The sequence below is a fragment of the Aricia agestis genome, chromosome 17 (genome assembly GCF_905147365.1).
Source record: "Aricia agestis chromosome 17, ilAriAges1.1, whole genome shotgun sequence".
Classification (NCBI taxonomy): Eukaryota; Metazoa; Arthropoda; class Insecta; order Lepidoptera; family Lycaenidae; genus Aricia; species Aricia agestis.
In genome coordinates this window covers 6,386,441-6,406,115 of record NC_056422.1, presented here as the reverse complement: position 1 = coordinate 6,406,115, position 19,675 = coordinate 6,386,441, and the positions used below count along the sequence as shown (strand labels likewise).

General features: G+C 37.6%; 1 protein-coding gene across 1 annotated transcript in view; it reads right to left on the bottom strand.

Moving 5' to 3' along the window:
• LOC121735256 (rap1 GTPase-activating protein 1) overlaps window positions 1-9,491 on the bottom strand; it is a 330,446-nt gene extending 320,955 nt beyond the window's left edge. Inside the window, exon 1 of the mRNA XM_042126023.1 lies at window positions 9,369-9,491. The gene's annotated coding sequence lies outside the window, so the exon portion shown is untranslated. The remainder of the gene's footprint in view (window positions 1-9,368) is intronic.
• Window positions 9,492-19,675: the final 10,184 nt, after the last annotated feature.

The following is a 19,675-nucleotide window of genomic DNA, read 5'->3' as shown; positions in this document are numbered from 1 at the left end:
TCCTAAAACAAAGCTTAGTATTGCAACAGCGACATAGAAAATTCATGAGACGTGGATTCGGACGTCCCCCGGGCTCCCTTGTCTTCTGATTATAAAATCTCCCGCACCGGTTTCGATGATGGTGGCCGGTTTCGTTGAAACCAGGTCAGGTACGCAGGAGTAATTTTATACTGCCCAAGTGTGTGCGCAGTACACAAGAGCACTCTCTATTTCTTTTACTCTCATAACCCAGTGGGACGGACGACCGACATGGCTGGCGAGAGATCAGGCGCAGGACCAACTTTTTACATGCCCATCCGACGCATGGATCATCTTTCTTCAAGTCAGGCAATCAGATGATCAGCCTGCATTATCCTAACCAAACTTGAAAAATGTTCCCAACGCGGTAATCGAACCCTCGACCTCCGAGTCAAAAACCACGATCTAAACCACTGGACCACGGAGGCGTCAAAGCTCAGTATTGGAACAGCGACATACAAAATTCATGAGAGAAGTGATTCGGACGTCCCCTGTTCCCCACTGTCTTCCGATTGAAAGTACAGTTGGGACATCACATATAAAATGTCTCTTAATATGTGCTTACATGAAATGGGAGGACTTTCAACAGTATTTACTATGTAACTAGTTGATGCCCGTTTGCTCAGAAATTCGTTACGGAACCGTACATTTTTTCGGGATAAAAAGAATCTTGTGCCCTCTCCGGGGCTAAAGTATCTCCATACCAAATTTCATCAAAATCGGTTCAGCGGTTTGGGCGCGAAGAGGTAAAACATTAACTTGTAAGACGTAGTACTTAGTAGTTTGTCGAGTGTAAACTAGTATGTAAAAATTACATAAATTAATGGATGCTGTGTCAAAAAATTTAGTTTTAAAGGTAGCCCGGGTTAGCGGGCATCCACAAATTACGTGAGGTGTTTAAGGGGGGGAGGAGTCGAGTCAAATCTCATATTCTAGTCTTAAGTTGGGAAGAGGGAGAGTCTCGGCAAATCTCACGTAATTTTTTTTTATTGTTACAAAAAATAAAAATAAAACACCTCACGTAATTTGTGGACGCCCCCTTAGAACTTAGACTAAAACCATAGCTTAAATTTTGATTTAATATAAATACATTATGCTTAATGTAAGTTTTAAACACTCGATTAAAAACTCTTGTTTTTTATTATGGTCGGAATTTAAAAGACAGAATTAAGAATATTCTTGAGCTAAAGCAATAAAAAGAATTATTAAGAATTTTTCTCGAGCTACAGCAATAAAAAGGAAGCGATGAAGTTGTGAAGAAATAGAAGAAATAAACGCGGAAGTGCTCGAGACTGAAAACATCCGGATTTGGAGAATTTCAAAACGGAAATGGAATTCTGTTCTTCATTCCAGGCGTTTTGAGTGTTAATTATTGTTTTCTAGAAGAAATATCTATTTTATTGTGTATTTTTAATTACAATACGTAAAAAATGGGAAATAAAATGTTGAACCTTAATTATTATAATAATAGTATGTACTTACTGAAGTTTTATTATATGCCTCGTACGTTTTCTTATTGAGTTATTTTTCGTCTCTATTACTATCTAGTAAAATTACGGGTATAGAGACTAAACTTACTAATATTATAAATGCGAAAATGTTTCTGTTCGTCTTAGATCTGTTACCTCTTTTGATATTGCTGGGACTATGGATATACTCTAGAGTCGCGGGAAAGGACATTTAGGATACTTTGTATTCCGAAAAATGTACGGTCCCCGCGCGATAAACGAATTTTGGCGCAGCGGAGTTGCGGGCGTCATCTATTAAAAGAATATTCTAGTGCTAGTGAAGAAGATCAAAGATCAAAGATGATGACGATAACACAAATCAAAAGATCGATCATATCAAATCATGACCAAAGTTCAACAATGTCTGATCATTGTTGAACTCCATATAGGAAACAATGGGGTATCATAATATTATCATGTTTTATTTTGTGCCGGTGCTATACCTACGCACGAGACTGGCTGAGAGGCGAACTATAGGTGTAAATATAACTATAGGTTCTTTGACCCTTACTATATTGATGATTGAGCCTTAATCGGTGCCCAAATCTGGGGCAATCTATACCTCTTCCCACTCAAACCGCTGAACCTATTTTGGTGAAATTTGGTATGGAGACACTTTGAATCCCAGGAAAGGACATGCTTTTTATCGCGATAAAATGTACGGTTCTCGCGCGATAAACGAAATTCTGCGCAATGGAGTTGTGAGCACAACAAGTAACTAATATGTAAAAAGTGTACTACAAAAGAAGAGTACAACCAAAATAATCATGTAGAGCAGGGGTTCCTAAACTTATTGTCTACTGCCCACTTTGAGAACAAATTATGTTAGCGCCCCCTAAGCCTCTACATAACGCCCGCATTTTTTTCTGGGTCCCACACCGCCCTTAAGACCTTCAGCGCCCACAAGGGGGCGTTATCGCCCACTTTGGGAAAGACTGATGTAGAGCTAGATTGCAAAAGGCAGGCAACTATATAATTACTAGAGTACGGAATGGTATAGACTGCCAAAATTACTTTTTTTGTATAGGCCTGTCTTCATGATGAGCCATGTCTGTCAATCATAATATCAAAATCGTCGTCAAGGGGCCAACGGCGAGGCCGCAATAAGTACTATTAAATATTAATCTATACATATAAATAAAATTGGAGTGTCTGTTTGTAACATTGAAAGAACCGTTTTTTACTAAATGCATATGAATGTACATAGGGTACAGATACCAAAACAACATTTTTACAATTTTTGTCTGTATGTCTGTCTGTTTGTTCCGGCTAATCTCTGCAATGGCTGCAGCGATTTTGATGGGAATTTTTTCGGCACATAGCTGATGTAGTAAGGAATAACTTAGGCTACTTTTTAACCTACTTCCGAAAAGAAGGAGGATATATTTTACCTTTTTTTATAAAGGAACCTTAAAAAGGGGTTTTTTTTTCTCTTTTTTGTTATCTTTGTTATCACATTTTGCTGACGCAGACGAAGTCGCGGGAAACAGCTACTTATTAATATGTTTTCAAACACATCAATTGAAGTAAAATTCACATTCTAAATTCTGTTTCAAAATATTACGTAACAGCTTTGGTATCAGACTTAAAAAAATTTAATTTTGTCAGTAAATTATATCTTACAGTAAGTAACATAATACTTCATAGATGTCTTCATTGAATACATTAGAGTAACGTTAGGTTAATTAGACTCGAAAGTATGATCACTGCAGCAGAAAATAGAGCAAGTGTGAGCCGACCGCATGCAGGGTTCCGTAGAGGCAAACATTGACAAACAGAGTACTCGGGCTATTGGACCCATAAAAATTGGACCTAGTGGGTCCAATGACTAGATATACAACACCTTATCAAATCGACACAAAAATAGTGGCTTAAAATACCACTTTAAGGAAAACAATCTTCAACTGTTGAAAATAATATGAAAACACACTAGACAACTGAGTTATCATAGTCATTACTCCCGTTGCGCCATAAAGCGTAGGAATATCGTGGGAGAGCCATGCTTCGGCACGAATGGGCTCGCTCGACCGGAGAAAACCACGGGCTCACCGTAAACTGGCGTGAAACAGCGCTTGCGCTATTTCACGCCGGTGTGAGTGAGTTTACCGGAGGCCCAATCCCCTACCCTTTTCCCTTCCCTACCCTCCCCTATTACCCTATTTCCTCTTAAAAGGCTGGCAACGCACCTGTAGCTCTTTTGATGCTGCGACTTGCGAGTGTCCATAATCGACGGCAGTTGCTTTCCATCAGGTGACCCGTTTGTTCGTTTGCCCCTTATGTCTTATATTAAAATGTCCTGTATGTCCTTTCTAGAGACTCAAAGTATCTCCATACCAAACAGCAAAATCGGTTCAGCGGTTTGGGCGTGAAGAGGTGACAGACATGTGACTTTCGCATTTATAATATTAGTATGGATATTGGATTTCAGCGAGAACAAAGGTGTTACAACATCTAGTTATGATCTTATCAGTTATCAGTTATCACTTTATGTTTCGCTCTATTTCTTGCAAAATATAATAATACCCGACTATATAAAAGTTATCAAACCGTCAGTAAACAATTTACTAGTAAGTAATAATCATGTTATTACTTATTATACTTGGGCATTTTCAAAAAAATGTGTACCCCTGGTTTTTACCTTGTCCCTTGACTTCGCTACAGATTATTTGTAAAAAATTACATACAGTAGATCTCCAATTATCCGAATTAATGGGGACCGGAGCCCATTCGGATAATCAAATATTCGGATAATCGGATTTTTTAAAAAAAATTGCCATTGGAGAGAATAAAAGCTACGTTTTGATATTGCACTATTTTTTTATTGAATTAAATGAAAGAAACATGAAATTTTCACATGTTTTAAATATAAATAAAATGTACTTATGTACAAGTTTAGAAATAAAAATCATTGTTTTTTAAACATCTCCGTTAATGTAAGCTGTTTTGCGGTCTTCAACCGTTTTCGGGCAGCCAGGTCACGCATTCGCTTGACGGTGAGCAGTTGCAAGTGGTCACACTCGGGCTGACGCGTGATTCGGATAATCGGCGATCCGGATAGTCGGAGTTCGGATAATTGGAGTTCTACTGTACTAACATTTTGTAATTTTAATGTAGGAGCATAAACAAGTTTTCTTTTATTAAAATACATTCACGTTTGTATATAATTTTATTTAGTATGAGATTTATAAGGGTTTTTAAGTACCGAAACCTATTAAATTCACCTGTCCCCTTCCCAGAAGTTGTAACAAAATCTTTAATAACTATTTTTTTTCTTAAAGTAAGTTACTTAAAAAACTTATGTTAGATTCTTAAATACTTAATGTATCAATTGAATGTCTTGTTATTGAAAAATCTAACATAATTTAACTACAAATTAATTAAAATTATAATCATGAAAAAACAACCCGGCCGGAATGTTCGGTTTAGTGACCGTTTTTTTTAGTTTTATAAACATACTACAAAAATATTTTCGGCACTAAATGATAGCACTATATTTCATTGTACATCGAGAAACTTCAATTTAAATTTAGTAGTTAAAAATCTGCTACAAGACGCGGACGCAGGTTGGATGGTTCTTCAGGAACGGTTTATTTGTTCAGATAAGTGACCATATTTTGTAAGCATTATTATACTTTCTCCAACTGTTTTTACTGTTGACACGTTGCAAAATTAGTTTAGTATTTAGTATAAAAAATGAAATTGTGATAACTCTTATCGGTTATTTACAAACACTTTAAAAGTAAAAGAAAGTAATATTACGTGACTTCCGACTTGTGACTTTTCGTATGGTCACATATAATGGAACGGACAAGTCACAACAGGCGGAAAGCATAAGGCTTAGTTCACATTTTAAATAAATTATTTTTTTATTCACGGTTTTATTATGAAAATTGGAGATTTTTAAACTGGTACGATTAACGTACAAATATATTTTTTATTACTTATGTGTTAAGGTGACGCCGCGTTAAAGTAAAAAACCGTTTTGGATATGTTTTAGATTGCTAGTTTTCTATGAAAGGCCGGCCCGGCCTCTCACAGAAAACAAGCAATGGAACAGCAAAAAATGGAAAGGGCGTAAGTGACAAAATAGTTTTGTCGCGTAATTTAAAAACCATAAATACATTTCATATAAGCTATGGGCAAATTAAAGTGTATGCTTGAACCAATCCATGTACATTTTTGGAAGCTTAAATCACTCTTCTAGTGTAGGGAAAAATAGGAATCCTTTTTTTTTACACAGGTCTATTTGATTGATTATTCTGTGTTATAAAAGTTGACCAATCGTGTTATGCTATGGGTAAATCAAAGACAAAGACATGATAAATACTGACAATGAACTTTAATTTCTTAGCTTTAGTTATTGCTGAGAAAAATCGATATCGCTACAGCCAAATCATAAAGGCGTCGACTTTACTTAACAATAACAAATATACTATTTAAAATTTAAGTACCTAAAAGTTTTATGTTTTTTAAAAATTTTGATTTTATTTCCACTACTTTTCTATCAGTAAAGTTGAAAATCATTTTGTGTCGTTGATATTTGCAGATTTATAATAACTAGACATCAGATTATATGCATTTGCATACTTGCATATGCAAATGCATATAATGTCACTTTTTAGGCGATAGTGCATATTTTGGCAATTTTTCGTTGATAGTGCATATTTCGGTAGTTTAACTTCCATGGGCATTAAGATTGCAATCGGAAAATGTTGGTAGAAAATTATTATTGGCGTATAATAAATAAATAAAAAGTCTTTATTTCAAGAAATTAAAAATCCTGGATTTTATGAAATTATAAAAATTGGCGCTTTTATTAATGTCACTACCGGAAAAGTCTTAAAAAAAATAATAAATTTTAATATTAAGTGACTTTTGATTGTGCATATTTTGTGCATATTTCGACCATTTTTCGTGCATATTTGCATGGATATTTCGGCACTTTGATCGTGCATATAATCCGATGTCATTAATAACTTAGGAATTCGTAGACATGTGAACACATCTTTATGATTATGAGATGTTCGTCCCTCTAATTATTGAAGTTAAATCTATGAAATCAAAGAATTTTTTACTTTTATAAGTAGTGCAACAATAAAAATGTTTAAATAAAAGGTTTTTGTGTTATAAAAACTCCTTTAAATATGTTAAATATTACTTACTCATGTAAAAAAAGGAAAAATAACCTAGTGGTTGGGTCACATAGTCACACTATGGATTAAAAATAATTGCTACTCTTGTTGATCCTTGAAATTATCTAATTTTTTTTTAATAAACAATTAAATATGCATTTCACTAGATTAAATTAACGAAGAAATCCATTTATTGCTGTATTTTTTTGTATAAAATTATATTTTACATTTAGTCGCACAACGGAATCTGTTTCGTCGAAAATTCGATTTTGTTTCAATAATATCAGAATAATATAACGTTTTCAGCGTTCTTTTTAACTTATTCCATTAGTTCAATATTTTTCCTTGTATATGACATTCAAAAAAAGGTAAATAAATGACCTTAAAAAATATAGACATATTTTTGCAAGGGTACACGTTTTTTTGAAAATGCCCACTTATTAGTTAGCCCCACCTTAGGTTTAATCACATACAAATGAGGAAACATAAGTCTTTAAAATCTTTTATTAATTGAAGCAAAAACAATTAAAGGTTTTAATTATTCAGCTGAACGTCCGGACAGACAGGTTGTATATTACGTGTTCCGTTGTTCGCTATTAGTGGTTAATAGTTATACATGTGTTAAATAAGGCGGCTTTGCTTTCATGTTGTTGATTTTTTTACATTATCATTTGTTAGTCAAATGTAAATCAAAGTAGGACTGTATGATAATCTAAAAATCGGCCAAGTGTGAGTCGGACTCGCGCACGAAGGGTTCCGTACCGTTATAGAGCAAAAGTAAGCCACAAATTGTGTTTTTTGTATGGGAGCGCCCCTCATTTTTTTAATTTTATTTTTAATATTATTATTAATTATTAAAGTACACATATAATAAAGGATTTTATAACAAGTGTCTAATTGTTACTATTATAAAAATCGAGCAAAACGACCCCCTTCATTATTAATTTTATTTTGTTTTTAGTATATTTTGTTGTTATAGCGGCAAGAATGAAAATTTCATAAGTCTAGCTATAGCAGTTTTTGAGATACATCCTGCTGACAGACAGACAACGAAGTCTTAGTAATAAGGTCCCGTTTTTATCCTTTGGGTACGAAACCCTAAAAAATAATCAAACAATCATCCTCATTAATCTTCAGTAAAACTTTAATATTTTTCATACATATAATATTACCGCTATGTAGGTCCATGCTCCAATATTTCAAACAATAATATGCTACAATGATGTAGTAGCATGGTTGGTAGCATGCGGTTCCCATTACCTAGTTCTAAATGAGAGACAGGATTGCCTCTTTGCTCTTACATTTTTAAGATCATTAGCCAAATCCCTTTTTTTATCGTTGGAAAATGGTTGATGCATTCCTGACAGCCTGAGGGCAGGATATGTGGGACTCCCCGGGTGCTGCGGTAAGCAGGAGCTCCCAAGGGCCAAGACCCACGGTTACCCACTAAAATCCAACCCTCTCCGCGTGTCATCAGCCAAACTACTACTCATAATAAAAAGGGCCTGAGTCCCAACAAAGGTAGAAATTATAAACTGCAAGTCAACTCGCGAACGAAGGATATAAGGACGATGATAGGAAGAAAAGTATTACCTGTGAAAACGGGCCTTCCTTTTAAAGTACTGCAACGAACCAGTACCCCATGTCTAAGGCCCTGTTTCACAATCATCTACTGTGATGAATGGCATATCCAGAAGTTCTGAGTCCTGACCATAAAGTTAATATACCTACCTAGCGGAATAGAGAAACAAAGGCCTGAGCAAGCGAGATGTCATTATCAGTAACACTGCGTGGTAAAAAGAGACGTGTGATACATGACAGCAGCACTCTTTTTTAACGTCCAGTCGGCACGTGCCGCACAATTTAATCTCATAGAATTCATGTTAAATCATGCATGTGTAAGTGTATACGTACACATATTTTTCACACATGAAAACCAATTTCGGTTACGTTTAACAGCTCGAGATTGTTGCTCTATTCCGCATTATCACTCAGTATAATGTAAGGAACGAGAAAACTGTGATAAGCTTTTTGTCAGATATAACGCAGGTGTGAAAAGCGTAAGTAGCTGTTGATACCAGCCTGCCTAGCATACGCCAACGAGACATCTCACTATACATGTTTTCTCGATGTTTGATGGTTTGTCTCTTCATCTCTAATGACCCCAGCATGGCAAACATTTTTTCTAGCGTAGATCTATCATCGAAATAACACATTTTTATAGAGTTTTATCGAGATAATGTCGAGATTTTCACATTTTGAGACGAGTAGTTTTTTATTATCTCGAGAGTGAGATATCTCGTTGGATACCCCAAGCTAGGCAGGCTGAACAATTAAAACAGAAACAATACCACAATTATTATGAAACGTTACTTGTAGTAAAATGTACAAACAGTTTGCAAACCAGATTCGTAATAAGCCAAGTAAGCGTACAAAATTACGTTATTTGGCTATATAATAGAAATAACCCGATTGCGCCTGTTTTTCGAGTGTCTGTTTATTCTTTTGCACGCAATATAACCTAAACAGCTTGTCACTTTAAATTTTGAGCTGTAGGCTCATTCAAGTGGGTTGCCTTTTTAGTAAGTATACTCAACAATCAACATACACCTACCATAATAATAATTAATACCTAACAAACGTTATACGGTATACCAAGACAAACGGCAAAACGACGAATTTTCATTTTTAAATGCTGTATTTCACGTACCTTATACATCAAATAGTTCCACCAACATACACTGGCACTGCAATGTATTGTAATATCACTGGTATAATCAAAAAGTCCACTGGGTAACACTGTAATCCGTATTTGTTTACGTTTTGCTCCACGTATGTAACGCGACGTACGTTCACCTCGACATCGCGCGGCTGACTGAAGAAAATTAAAAAAGGCGGCGCGTCGCGCGGCGACCGGCGTGGAAAACACTTTTGGTAAACATGGAAAAATAAGTTTGTTCACCTATTGTTGTTCGTAATTTGAATAAATTACATCAACGTATCAATAGGGAATTTGTATTTTGTACATAGTAAATATAGCTGCAGTTCAATCCCTCAGAAACGAATTTATTGTGGACACCAAATGTAGCAAATTAGATTTTTATTTTTTTATACATAATATTGTAAGTTCGGATTCAAAGCTGAACATAGTGATAGGTTAATAAGTTTTGTTATACATTCCCTATATTTAAGAGAATTAGATAATAAATTAATAATGTTATGTATGTTGCCTAAATTTAATTGTTAATTTTTTGTTAAGGCCGGCTTAATCTTAATGAAGTAAGTATGCCTTTATAAAATAAAGATTTAAAAAATATATATTTTTTTAATCTTTAGCTGCAGTTATAGCACCGTAAAAATGTGGTACAAAAAGTACGAGTATACCTACTTATTTGATTAATCTGTAGCGAAAGCGATGGGTCATACGAGATGCTTCGGCACGAATGGCCAAGTCCAACAAGCGTACTTTAAGTTTTTCAATAAGTGAGAAAGGTTTAATAGGTCGCAACATTAGGTAGGACTTAGGAGCTAGAAATATAATGTATGAAAATGTACTGACTACTGAGTATTAGGATAAGTTAGCAATTTCCTTTATCAGCAATCTGCTAGCCTTATCATAATATTATATTGCAAAAAACGCACACACACACGGCACAGGTACACGTAAGATTGAGACATTCAAACTACTCATACGTGGGAGAGCCATGCTTCGACACGAATGGGCCGGCTCGACCGGAGAAATACCACGTTCTCACAGAAAACCGGCGTGAAACAGCGCTTGCGCTGTGTTTCGCCGAGTGAGTGAGTTTACCGGAGGCCCAATCCCCTACCCTATTCCCTTTCCTACCCTCCCCTATTCCCTTCCCTTCCCATCCCTACCCTCCCCTTTGCGTTGCCGGCCTTTGAAGAGGGAATAGGGTAATAACCCTATTCCCTCTTCAAAGGCCGGCAACGCACCTGCAGCTCTTCTGATGCTGCGAGTGTCCATGGGCGACGGAAGTTGCTTTCCATCAGGTGACCCGTTTGCTCGTTTGCCCCCTTATTTCATTAAAAAAAAACTTATCATAAAGTTAATCAAAACCAATGAAAATCTCTGAGCCCAATTGCACAAGAAATAATAGTGTGGTTTGTGAAATAATAGCAAACCTTACACTAGTCGTAACTCGTAACGTAATACGCATTTAGTATAACGCTTAACGCTTGCGATGTCCAGTTACTATTGTTTTGTTAAAGCAATAAAAAAGTTTTGTTGAACACGGTAGCAAAATGTAAGAATAAGCGATTATAATTTAAAAATTTGAATAGCGCAAGTTTTTGTCTCATTACTATACATTGATTAGAAACTACAATGTTTTAGAACTAGAAATAGGTGAGTTTCTTTATTCCTGTAACTGATGAGTGACGCAGGCATTTCAAAAACTCGAGACCAAAACCACGTCTAAATTTGTAACTTTTTATTTACTCAATATTCAATAGCCATCGACGTATGACAAATCTAGTTCTTAGGTAGTATCAGAGAAGTTGATTCCTAGGCAGATGGCGGACCTAAGTAATTTGGTCGCGTTAAGTCAAATCAGACCGAACACAGCTAACATTGAATTGACATAAGCCGACCAATCGACGTAGGTCTGTCAACTGCATAGGAATCAATTCCCTCGGGTATACCGTATACATAATGTTAAACGTATTAATTGCATTGTCAGTAGTCCATAGTAGGGTTGTTGAGGAAGTGATTATGAGGAAGAGGAGGAGGAAGAGGAATTTTCACGCGCAAATTTAGAGGATGCGGATGAGGAAGAGGATATTTTTTGAGGAAGAGGATGAGGATGAGGAAGCGGAAGAGGAAGCGGATGAGGAAGAGGATGATAGGAAATTATAAATACTAGCGGACCCAACCTAAAAGTCTTTGTTCTGTCTGTACATAACTAGGTACATACATTACACAAAAATTAATTAAAAGGGCATTTTCCAGTGGACCAAACTACGAATCTGAACCATTCTCACACACACAATAAAGAATCATCAAAATTGGTCCAGCAATTAAGGAGGAGTTCAGTAACATTTACAATGGCTTTATACAGCCGTAGTGAGACCGATTACCGCATTTTTTTTATTTTTTTTAATGAAATAAGGGGGCAAACGAGCAAACGGGTCACCTGATGGAAAGCAACTTCCGTCGCCCATGGACACTCGCAGCATTAGAAGAGCTGCAAGTGCGTTGCCGGCCTTTTAAGAGGGAATAGGGTAATAGGGGAGGGTAGGGAATGTAAGGGAATAGTTGAGGGTAGGGAATGGAATAGGGTAGGGGTTAGGGGATTGGGCCTCCGGTAAACTCACTCACTCGGCGAAACACAGCGCAAGCGCTGTTTCACGCCGGTTTTCTGTGAGAACGTGGTATTTATCCGGTCGAGCCGGCCCATTCGTGCCGAAGCATGACTCTCCCACGCATATAATGGCTGCGTAGTGTGCCAAAAAAGGCTGAACAAGTAAACTGTCGCAAAAATCTGAACAGCGTCCAGAGACTGGCATGCCTAATAATCACGGGTGCGCTTTCGACAATACCCACCGCTTCCCTCGAGGGCCTGATCAACCTAACTCCGCTTCCTCTGCTTGTTTAGATGGAGGCTAGAAAGGCCAGGGCCAGGACGGCGGGCAGGACAAATTAGGCATCCACCCCATTTAGACAGCTGGAACAGTCTCTTCGTGAATCACCCATCATGGACATGCAATCAGACGCCATGATCAAGGTGCATAGCTTTTCGAAGCAATATCAGGTTCTTATACCTGCCAGGGAGGACTAGAAAGGAAATATCCCAATTAATATTCGCCCTAGCGATATAGTTTGGTTCACGGATGGATCAAGGAAAGAACCGTGCGGGAGCCAGATTCTACGGGGGCAAGCCACCAAGAGGCAAACATGCCAGTTTGGGGGAGTTTGCGACCATGTTTCAGGCTGAGGTCTTCGCAATTATCGGTTGCTTACTAGAAAGCCTAGAGATGGCACTAGTTAACAAAAATATTTTTTATCTTCTCTGATAGTCAAGCTGCACTTAAAGCACTGACTGCTGCAGAAGTTTCATCGAAATTGGTTCTGGAATGCATTGAGACGTTGAATATGCTAGGGAGGGACAATACAGTAACGTCCCCGGCAACGAAACCGCAGACGAACTGGCTAGGCTTGGGGCCGAGAGTCTCATATATGGCCCAGAACCGGTCTGCGGAATATCTCCCAGTACTACAAAGCAATTGCTCGAGGAATGGGTTCGCGAACTAAGCAGAAAGCGATGGGTTGAGTCCCAGGCCTTGAACACTCCAAGGCACTAATTGCTGGCTTTAACAAGAAACTGTCAAAAATAGTGCTCACCATGGGTAGGAATCAATTAAGAATCCTTACCAGAAGCCTAACTGGGCACTGCAAGCTCAATAAGCACCTTAACAGAATAGGTGTTAGTAGCTTAACGACTTGCAGATTCTGCGAGGAGGAGGATGAGACACCTATACACCTTCTCCTTGACTGTCCTGCTCTGCTACAGAGCAGGAACAGGTACCTTGGTCGCTACGAATACTCATCCACAGAGGAAATTCGTGGCACCAACCATAACCACATCGTTCAATTTATGAGCAGCATTGGGTTGGGGACGGTACTCTAATGCGAAGGAGTCACAATAGATGACCTGCTTTCAGCAATAAAAAAAAACATACACAACACACGCACACAAAAAAAAGATGAGTAAATAATACAATTCTCTGGCTCTGGCGTGTGCATTGCCATGATTGGATACGCGACGCGCATGCGCAGTGAAATTCCTCATAAATTCCTCTTAAATTTTGAGGAAGCGATAGCGGAAGAGGATTTTTTTATTTTTATTTATGAGGATGCGGTAACGGTTGAGGAACCCAAAATATTGCGGAACTTCCTCATTATGAGGAAGCGGAAGAGGAATCCTCAGCAACCCTAGTCCATAGTCATAACTCATGAGTCATGACACATTTAAAAATTGAGCTTTCACTACATAAGATGACCAGAAGACATCATAGAATGTCTGATGTCACATACTTTCTTACGCACTCAATGTAAAGCCCTCTCCACACTTTCGGCGCGAATTGCGGCCGCGATTCACGGGTGCTACGCGCCGTGAACACGACGCGAAAAATACAACCCTTCGCATTTACGTTCGCACATTTGAGTAAAATGGCCGTTGAAGTCACTTTTGGCACTGCTGCTCGGACATTGTGTGCGACTGCGAATAAAAGCGAGTGTGGATGATGTTCGTCTTCGCGCTTCGCGAGCCCTAGGGGAAAAAAACCGACACCGGACGGGAAAGCCGCGAAACCCTCCACATTTGCGGTTCGCGGCCTTCGCGGGCTCTCCCGCCGTGAGTGTAGAGCCCGCTTAAAAGTTGACTTGACATTATTTTAATAAATGTACAGCTTCGTCACGTTTCGTTTCGTCTGAACTCGTATTTATTTGATAATCTTATGTATAATTTACACACTGCATAAAGAACACTAGCTATTTGACCGAACTTTGATCGGTATTCGATAAAACACGAATAAAATGACATTTTCTATAAATGATTCCTAGCTAGATCGATTTATCGCCCCCGAAACCCCCTATATACGAAATTTCATGAAAATCGTTGGAGCCGATTCGTTTAAAGAAAATATAAGATTATGATGACTAAACTTTAACTATACAAAGTTTAACATAACTAAGTGATATAAGATATACTTTAGGGTGTGTTGTCCCTTTATAGAGTGAAAGTAGCAGCGCTAAAGGAGCAAAAATTTTTTTGTGATTCGTATACGCAAGAGCGAAGAAGAGCCTCATGAATTTTCTCATACAAAAGTTGAAAAAAGTTACTCTTTAAGCGCTTGTTCTTTCCCACCGAACTCTTATAAAGTATTATAAACCCGAGCAAAGCTCGATCAAATACCTAGTTTTAATAAAGTGACACGGGTAAATTTGCTAATTGCAGTAGCCTGTTTCTTCAATCAAAGGTTTGCTGTTTGCAAGTTGCAGTTTTGACTTTAACTACTTACTGTTTAGTAAAGTGCCTATTAACTTTGCAAATTGCAATAGCCAGTTTCTTTAAAGATTTGCTCTTTGCTGTTGGCAACATTCAAATGAGAGCGACAATCCAAACTAATATTATAAATACGAAAGTGTGTCTGTCTGTCCGTCTGTCTGTTACCTCTTCACGCTCAAACCGCTGAACCAATTTTTCTGAAATTTGGCATGTATATACCTTGAGTCCCGAGAAAGGACATAGGATAGTTTTTATCCCGGAAAATGTACAGTTCCCGCGCGATGAACGAATTTTGGCACAACGGAGTAGCTGGCGTCATCTAGTGCATACTAAAGGCATGATTACACCTACCGAGTAGAGTGGCGACTGGCGAGACAGTGACGAGTCACGAGTGCTCTCGGCTAATTGAATAGGGATGATGACAAGGTCAAAGATTAGCGAATTTTAATAATAAAATAAAGAAATCACGGTGAAAAATAAGTGTTCCCAAAATTACATCTCGATAGCATTTTTATTTTTTTTGTTATGCGCCTTCAAAGTTAGATAATCAAGTCGATTTTTTGTTTCAATTAAATTTCTTAATATTTGTATACCAATCGTTAACTTATGCAATTAAAAGCAACTTTTGTTATGAAACCACTTTCATAAACGCAATATTTAATATACCTACCGAATAAAGTTCTCTCCCGATGCGTACAAACTACGAAAGAGTGACGTCAGCCTTTCGTAGCACTTTGTATGGAGCGTTTCGGGCAAGTCTATTTTATGAGATGTTTGAATTGTCATATCTTGGTGAATTTTTAAGCTATCAGAGTCATTCTTTCAGCGATGTTTCTATTTTTTAAGGGTCTTTCAATTACCAATAAGAAAAAAAATAGTCATCAAGCCTGTCTGTATTCACTGTCTCGCCAATCTACTCGATAATAATAACTCCCACACCGGTTTCGGTGACGGTGGCCGGTTTCATTGAAACCAGTAGGCCTACTACGAAACTGTTTTATGACTCAAACAATCGGACAAGAATGCCGCGTCCTGCTCTACAACGTCATTTCACGTTTCTAAGAGTAGGGCGCGGTATTCTCGTCCGATTGTTTGAGTCTCAAAACAGTTTCATGGTACACCGTACAAGCCCTGGCCAGTTACGCAGGAGTAATTTTTATAGTGCGCAATTTATGTGCGCAGTACACAAAAGCACTATCTATTCCTTTAATCTCATATCCCAGTGGGACGGAAGACCGTAACGACTGGCGAGAGATCAGGCGCAGGATCGACTTTTTACATGCCCATCCGACGCATGGATCATCACTGATCAGTCTGCATTGTCCTAAATCCAAACTTGGAAATAACATGTTTCCAACGCGGGAATCAAACCCACACCCTTCGAGTCAAGACCACGCTCTAAGCCACTGGACCACGGAGCCGTTACTAGCCAGCAAGGCCCTGATTACACTACGTTCTAGCTGGTTCTAGTAATGATTGAGAATCGCATCATTAAAATGCTGCGTACATCGTCCTCTTTATTGTGTAGGCCTTGATTTCAATAGGCCCTTTAAGGCTTCGATAAAAACCACCAGCTGATCGCCGCATGGACTCCGCTAAGAGGTTTCTATACAAAATAACGTTTTCCAATCTAATATTGTGTACTGCGAACAAAATGAATTGAGAATTTATTCTTTCTTTTGTATTGAAGAAAAAGATTTGGAGACTCAACCACATACAATTTTTATTTTTATTTTTATAACTAGCCTTGAGAAATTTATATTTTCAATAGGTATTGCATAATATAAGTATATCAAAGAAAAACAAAAAAGTTTTTATTATCAAATTCCCATAAAAGGATATAAAGAAGAAGCAACAATAAGATATTTATTATTATTATTACACAACATTTCCAACAATATATTTAAAGTTACTTAGTGATATTCATGGTTATTTCGAAGAGTATCGAAGTTGGTTCAACTCCGAACTATGGTCGGTTTCAAACTTTGCCATGTTAATTCTAGTTTATCTACTGCTCTATATTCTTGACTTTAATAGTTAATACCCATTACGATTGTTCTGAATTTTGGAATAAGGCAGAAGCTACGATTTAATGATTTAAGTGTAATTTAGTGTGTAATGTCGATTATTTTGCTGTATATTTAAAGGCTAGAATTTATAATTTTAAAGTAACTCTACTTCCTAAACCAATTCACTCACAATGTAACAATTCGAGTGGAACACAATTTACCTCTATATATTGTGTAGTTGATGGTAATCAACAATTTTACACTTTTGTATCTATTTATGTACTTATTTTGTAATTTTGAAGAAAAAAAAAACCTAAAAAACATCAAAACGCACCAGTCGCGCTACGCTGTAAGCGACCAATAAGGCACTTACTGCACGTCAGTTTTTCCATTCATTTGTACTTCACAGCCTCCGACAGTTTGTAAGGCTCTTTATCGCGTCACACGCTGAGCTAATTAAATGTGACAGTGTATAGGATGAAATGCCTTTCTGTTATGCAATTTTTTACCTTAGGAGAAGTTTTTGCCCTTACTTTTCCAACTAAGGCTCCGGTAAATACCTTATGGAAAACCGGGGCTGAGACGATGTGGGATGTAAATACTGCTTCGGTGTGGTCCACACTTAAATGCGCTTGCGATACATCAGCGACAAAAAATTAAGGATTCAGCCACGTATATAATGGTTTGCTATTGCTATATAACATGTACTTGCGATAAATATCCTATAATAATGCTGATTAATAGTTCATTGTGACAAAAGCTATTATAGTACGGGAGCCCTAGAACAAATTTTTTTGTGACTACTAACAAGCTAATTTTTTGTGAGTAGCTCCGTTTTAGGGTTCTGTAATCAACAAAACTTGGTTGACTACTGTACCCTAAAACGGAACCCTAACCAGCAAATTTTTGTATATTGGTAGGTTAATAGTTATATAATTTAAGAGTAACCTTGTCCTACAAATAAAACAATCCATATTTTAGGACCATCAAGTCGAAGTATGAAATCCTTTCTATCACTGTTAGCTACCACTTTCGAGATTTTTCGAAAATAAAAATGTTGTTCGTATTATCAAAATGTAGCTACTAACAAAAAATTAGTTTGTTAGTAATCATAAAAAAAAATGTTCTAGGGCTCCCCTCACTATTATAGTTTAAACTGCTTTAAAATATTTTTTTTGTAATTTTATTGTTAGGTACTAACTTATCTACTTTCTTACAACTTTTTTCATTGATACCTTCAGCCGTATCGATTTCCATGAAACTAAAAGGGCCCATTCACGGCAGGACTGCACGGCAGTCCTGCAGTGAATGGGCCTCACTGATTGGTTCACACTCGGTGTTGCCGGCCGGAAACACCGAGTGTGAACCAATCAGTGAGGCCCATTCACTGCAGGACTGCCGTGCAGTCGTGCCGTGAATGGGCCTTTTAAGTTATAGCCGTTACTAACCACAGTTCATTATACATTCAACAGCAAAATATGCAACTATCAGTGACAATTAAAATAGAACTGTCTCTTTTTTAGAAGCCAGTTAAAACCATGAAGTTAATATACCTAGCGGAATAGAGAAACAAAGGTCTGAGCAAGAGAGATGTCACTATCAGTAACACTGCGTGGTAAAAAGAGACGTGTGATATATGACAGCAGCACTCTCTGTTTTGACGTCCAGTCGGCACGTGCCGCACGTTGACAATTTAATATCATAGAAATCACGTTCAATCATGCTTGTCACTTGTGTAAGTGTATAGTACACATATTTTTACACACAGATGAAACCAATTTCGGTTACGTTTGACAGCTCGAGATTGTTGCTCTATTCCCCTAGGTATATTAACTTTATGGTTAAAACATAAACTATTCTATCCATACCTCACACCCCAGGGACCACTAGGTTGTCCATTTAACAATATAACTAATAGGTGTACCGGGCGCGCGCACCTCGATAAATCCTTTGGACACACTAATTAATGTTTAGTTTTGGAAAAATAGTCTAAATAGTGTTTTGGCTGTGTGTTCCCTTTTTTTTTTTAATGAAATAAGGGGGCAAACGAGCAAACGGGTCACCTGATGGAAAGCAACTTCCGTCGTCCATGGACACTCGCAGCATCAGAAGAGCTGCAGGTGCGTTGCCGGCCTTTTAAGAGGGAATAGGGTAATAGGGGAGGGTAGGGATGGGAAGGGAATAGGGGAGGGTAGGGAAGGGAATAGGGTAGGGGATTGGGCCTCCGGTAAACTCACTCACTCAGCGAAACACAGCGCTAGCGCAGTTTCACGCCGGTTTTCTGTTAGAACGTGGTATTTCTCCGGTCGGGCCGGCCCATTCGTGCCGAAGCATGGCTCTCCCTACTGGGTTAAGATTTTGTGTTCTAACTCCATTTTATATGCGTCTTTTACCTTAAATATTTAATGCAGTGATGCAGAATTAATAATAATTTAAGCATGGTGTAGGTCACTGTGATTTTGGATCTGAACTGGATCGAAGCTACATTAGATTAAAATATCAGAATAGAAACTTCGTTACATATAATACGCAGATTTATACAATTAATTATTTAATGTTTAAACTTATAACACTCAATTTAAAACACAGATCGAAAGTTGAAATTTTGAGATTTAAACTTTCAATCTGTGTTCAAATAAAAGTCAAATTTCAATCATGAAGACTTAATAAAACATAATATTATGTTCAGATATATTTTTTTTAATTGGGCGAACAACTAGCTAGTGGTTTCTAATAGCATTATTTAAAACTAGCAATTCGATTTTCTCTGAAGTCTGAACCATGGCAATAAAACGAGTTCCCATGGGAGGATAATTTCGCTAGTGAAGCTCTTTACTCCCTAGTCCCTTTACTGAGTCAGTAGTGCTGGATGTAGACAGATTGGGGGCAAGGGAGATTTATTAGGTTATTTTTGTTAGAATGTTTGAGGTTTTACCTTTGCATCTAACTAATACTTAGGTTATTTAGTTATGTTGTGC